This window comes from Glycine max, chromosome 1, assembly GCF_000004515.6.
Source record: "Glycine max cultivar Williams 82 chromosome 1, Glycine_max_v4.0, whole genome shotgun sequence".
NCBI lineage: Eukaryota > Viridiplantae > Streptophyta > Magnoliopsida > Fabales > Fabaceae > Glycine > Glycine max.
The window spans coordinates 52,997,974-53,003,640 of record NC_016088.4 but is presented as its reverse complement, the minus strand read 5'-3'; the positions used below and the strand labels follow the sequence as shown (position 1 = coordinate 53,003,640).

Here is a 5,667-nt window from a genome sequence, read left to right as displayed (position 1 = left end):
CTTTTATATTATAAAATATAAAACATATTCGAATTTATATAAAGTTGTATCTAGCTACTCACAATTTTTTTTTAATTTAATACCTACATTATGAAATTGAATACTTATTAAATTATACAACTCAACAGTATATATATATATATATAGACTCAACAGCAGATTAAGATGCGCGCATCATAAAAATAGTATATGCTTTATTCTCTTCAAATTAAGATCTGGATTCAAACTTTATGTATTATAAAGATGTTCGTGGTCTTGAAAAAAAAAAACACACTCACATCAATCCAATAATCTCTATCACTAATTTTATTTCAATTTTTTATAAACAAATCACTTATATTTTAAAAAGCCACTTCGGAAGTTTTTGACTGTATTCATTTAAGTTTGAGAAAATCAGAATTCAGAAGTTTCGAATAGCTTCTGAAAAAAAAAACTATAATGATAATCAATTTAAAAGAAGACATTTTTCTAAATGTATAGGCTTTTATTTGAGTGAACCCAGATTACCTAGCTACCAAAAAAAAGATGCAGTTTTTGTCTTTTATTTTTTTGTTGAAAAAATGGGGGTAGAATCACTTGTATTTGTAAAAATAACATGGATTTTTTGTTATGATTATTTAAGAACATTTTAGTAATTATAATATTTTTTGTTAAATGATTAATTTAGTTATTTATCTTATTTTTTGTTCAATTTAATTTTTTATCATTTAAAAAGTTCAATTTGACCATTTATCTTGTTTTTTTATTAAATTTAATATTTATCTTTTAAAAATTTATTTAAGTTATTTATCTTTTTTTTTTGTTTGGTTTGGTCACTTAAAATTGATGTCTTTAATCATTTAGGATTTTTTTTTTGTTAAAAATAAAGTGGAGAGGAAGGAAAAGGGGAAATAATTGAAAAAAATATATTTTAAATGATTAATGACGTTAATCTTAAATAAATTAAAGAGTTAAACTGAATAAAAAATAAAATAAATGACTAAATAAATTTTTTAAAAAGATGAAAGATTAGACTGAGGGAAAAAAAGTTAAAAAATCAAATTAAATATTTTAAAAGAGAAAATATTAAATTAAAAAAAATCAAATAACTCATTTAATTTCTCATATTATATATATATATATATATATATATATATATATATATATATATATATATATATATATATATATATGCAATTTATAAATGGGGATTTTGGCATTCTTTTAACAAGAAATAAAATGTATATAATTTATAGGTAATGTACGAATGGGGCTTAAAATAATTTTTTTTATTTAATTATATTTTTTATTATTTATGATAAATATAATATATGATAAGTTTATTAATTTTTATTTGATTAATAATAATATTTTTTACATTGACATTATATATAGTGATTAATTTTTTTAATATGCCTAAATTGTGAGATATTGTATATAAGTTTTTTTTCTTTTTAATTAGTTTTTTATGATTAACAATAATATTTTATTGTCATGAATAACTATATTTGAATACTGATTGTCCAATGAAATTTAACTATGTATACAACTAATTTAAAAAATTCACTCAAAGTATTTATCTTCATATTTGAAAGTGAGTAAAGATCGAAGAGTTACTTATGGCAATGAGAGTAACATAAGAACCAAATAAAATAATACATCTTAAAATCGCCGTCTGTGGGAATCGAACCCACGACCACGTGGTTAAAAGCCACGCGCTCTACCAGCTGAGCTAAGACGGCAAGATATACATTATGAATTAGTTATTAATATAAAATACTTAAATTAAAAACCAAAAGTTATTTTATTAGGCCTAAATATATGTTCTTAGTACTTTAAATATGAATATTTTTTTTAGTCATTGATAACGGTAAAATCTGAGTTAATTTGACAGTCAATTTTGGTTAATAATAATTGAAACTTTTTTACTCTACTATTATTTTTAATAAAATAATCAAGAAATTAATATTTTTGTAATTTTTTATTAACAAAAATCAAAAGAAGAAGATTTCAAATGCTTTAGATGAAAAATTGAAGAAAAAATCTTGAAGAAAAAGTTTGAAGAATTAGACAACTTGCTCGGTGCGCAATCCAAGCTTAGCGCGAATAAAACTCATAGTGAAGCCTAAAGGCGTGCTTACGTTGAGAGAGTCTGACAGGTCAACAATACCCTTGTAATGTAACTATGGGTTTGAGTCAATGATTGAGAAATTGCCTTCTCTTTATCTTGATTTGTGTTGAAATTGAAAAACTATGATTTTTGTTAAACCATGAAGACTTGAACTTACATCGGTATCATAAATTTTCTTATATTAGATACCAATCATCTATATGATTAGATATCATGTGAATAGGCCCGGCAAAAATCTTGTATAGCTTCTTCAAATTCTCGATAAAAAGAAATATGACTAACATTGGTTTGAATGTATATATAACGAATTAGTTTTTTTTGTACTTCTTACTATTAGATGATGCTCATAAATTTCATGATAGGTACCTAAAGATTCATATCAAATGTAATTTTTATTTCTATTGATTCTTTTTTGCTCTTCATCTTTATTGTATGGTTTGATCATCTATGCATTAGTTTTAGGGATTATACATTGGGGAAGGATAATTTCTAAATAACTGGAAATGGACATCTAGACAATTCATTGTTACGGATAGAATGACTTTGTTTTGTCTCTACATACATTTTTATGCTTAATGCGATTTACTATTCAATCTTGGTAAAGAGATTTGGAAGATAATAGATAAATTAAACTCTTTATCGTTAGCGATCAAAATTGAGTGTCTCAGTGGGTGGAAGTTGGGAAAATATTTAATAGAGAAAAATATTAATATTGCATTAGGCATGATAGGCCCCAACATATTTAAATTATGAATTTATCTTTTATCATCATCTTTATCTTATATTTTTCTTATCTTTTGCATAAAAAATTCTAATCTATTTTATCTTCTACTCTTTTTATCTTTATCATCTTTTAATTCAAATCTTTATCTTTCTTTATTTTTTTATTTTAAATTCTTTATCTATTACTTGTAAATTGAGTTTGCATTAATCTACGCAATATTTGCACTTACCAACGAGTTAATTATCTTCCAAGTTTAAAGTTATTTTTTTAGTCATGAAATCTACAAAATGCATTTTTTTTTCGTTATTCTAGAAAGTGAGTCAAACAAAAAACAAAAGATTCATAATTTTTGACATTTTTTACCGCTATAATTTGATTTTCTAATTTCTATTTTCTATTTTAAAGTATGATTTTTCCGATGGTTTGAAATTGTCAAAATCAAATCAATAAAAAAAATTAAAGTAAATTTTGAAGTGATTTATTAATTTTTTAATTTTTTTACTGACTTGATTACGATATTTTTTAACCATAAAAAATGTACTTTAAAATATAAAATAAAAAATAAATTTTGACAATCAAAAGTTGGTATAAATTACAAATTTTTTATTTCATATTTGACTTGTGTTATACATAATGATTAAAAATAATATTTTGTGAATTTCAATTACTAAAGAAATTAGCTTTAAATTTGGAGAATAAAAAGAAAATTATTAAACTTTAGAGACTAAAAATATATATTTAAGTCTTTTTATTATTTTAAAATTTCATGATTTTTCTACAATAGTCCCATAACCTAAGACAATAAGTTATATTACATAATTATTGAAAATTTGGAATGAATAAGAGTAAGAATCAAACAAAGTATCGATTATCAATAGACATCGGGAATCAATTTTGGAGTCCAAATTTTTTCATCAACAGGGAAAATAAAAACAAATCTCACTTAGCCACAGGACATAGAAATGCTCTGTTCATTATATCGATGATTTTTTTTATTATAAAGTGTAATATTACATTACAGTAGACATTGTTTTAGTCATTAAATAAAATTTTCGTCTTATTATAATGTTTTCATCATTAAAATATGTATATATATGTGCATGTGTGTTACATGTAGCATAATTATCATTTTTTAACTAATTACATCTTTCATTTTTAATTATAAATGTACTTATTTTCTTTATTTTAAATGTGATTTTTGATATTGATATTTATTATTTTAAAAAATTCTACATATTTATTTACTTACGAAGACGATATGTATAATATCTTTAAAAATTTATTAACTATACAAAATTTAAAAAACCCTTTCCTTACAATGACCCTGTGTTGCATTGTTCATTCGTCTCCTTTTTCTTAAGAAAACAATCTTATAGTATGATTTTTATTTTTGAAAACATTTAACTTCCATCTAAAACTTTTTCAAAAGCAGTAAAGTGAGTAAAAAAAAAAACTATAAAAGTTCCGCTGTTCATCATCCTCTTTTCTCTTATTGTTTTTAACTTTTTATTTGATTTTCTTTTAGAATCTTTTCAAAATGAGTAAAATACGCATAAAAAATAATAAAAACATTTTTCTTTACGTGGATCACAATTTTTGGTAGAGTTAACCCGAAAATGATTAAAAAAAAGGTGGAAAAATGATAGGTAATAAAAATATAATGACATATTGTAAAAAAAATGTAAAGACATTTTTCTTTAGTTTAGTTTGATTTAATCTTTGAAAATTATTTTAAAGTGTGTATTAAAAAATATATTATTTGTGTGTTCAAATTTTTTTTAAAAAAAACAACAAAAATATTTGGGAAATATAAAAATTTCTTTATCATAAGTGATTTTTTTTTTGAGGAAATCATAACTGAATATCAAAAAATCATTTCTTTTTTGGTAGTAAAAATTAAATATAAAAATACATAGATACTTTTATTTACTGTTATATAAATATTTATTTAATTTATTTTTAGTCCTTGAAATCCCTATCGTTTTAAAACACTATTTAAGAAATGAAAAACATAAAAATAAAGGAACAAATTACGAAGTACATAATTTTTCCCCGAAACAAAGGCATATTTAAACTCCCCTATTTTTTTACACTATTTTATATTTTATCTATAACTATTAATAATGAAAATTACCTCATTTGATCCACACATTTTATTGAATAATTTAACTCTTAAATCACTTAAATTTTAAATTTTCCTTCTAACTTACATTAATTTCTCACAATTTTTATATTATTAGTTTTTTTATTGTCATTTTTTTATTAACTGTATTTAACTTCTGTTTTTTTATTATTTAAAAAATTCAGATTTTTTATTATTTAAAAAATTCAAAGAGACATGGAGTGTCTCTCTTCCCCTAGTATTTAATAAAAATTACATGTTAAAATTTGAGTCAATAGTAAAATAAAAATGTAACGACAAAATTGAGTAGTTAGTCTGTATTTTCATGCTTATTGTCCCCAAAAGAAACAAAAAAATCTAGGGGAAGAGAGAGTCTTATGTATATGAAACACTAGCAAATATTAAAATTCAAAGAGTCTTGCTATTATAAATTATAAATAAATAAAATAGACTTTTTATTCCAGTGAAAAAACAATATAATATTTTGTCCATCATAAAAGCCACTGAACCAATCAATCCTAAAGGGGATTGGATTTGACCCTTTGGTCATAAACTCCCATATTTTGATGGTTCTTTTCATTCAACTTGACAACTTCTGGTTTCCTAACTAGACTGCAAAATCCAGATTTTTTAGCTCGACCGAATTACAATTACTTTTGCTTTCTTCATACAATATCAGTATTCTCCTATTCTGCCAACTGGCGCAGGAGA

The 5,667-nt window shown here is 22.6% G+C and overlaps 1 non-coding gene across 1 annotated transcript; it reads right to left on the bottom strand.

The window, feature by feature from the left end:
• Positions 1-1,648: 1,648 nt before the first annotated feature.
• On the bottom strand, positions 1,649-1,721 carry TRNAK-UUU (transfer RNA lysine (anticodon UUU)). The gene has a single exon. It is a non-coding gene; the product is annotated as a tRNA-Lys (tRNA).
• Between the last annotated feature and the right edge of the window lie 3,946 nt (positions 1,722-5,667).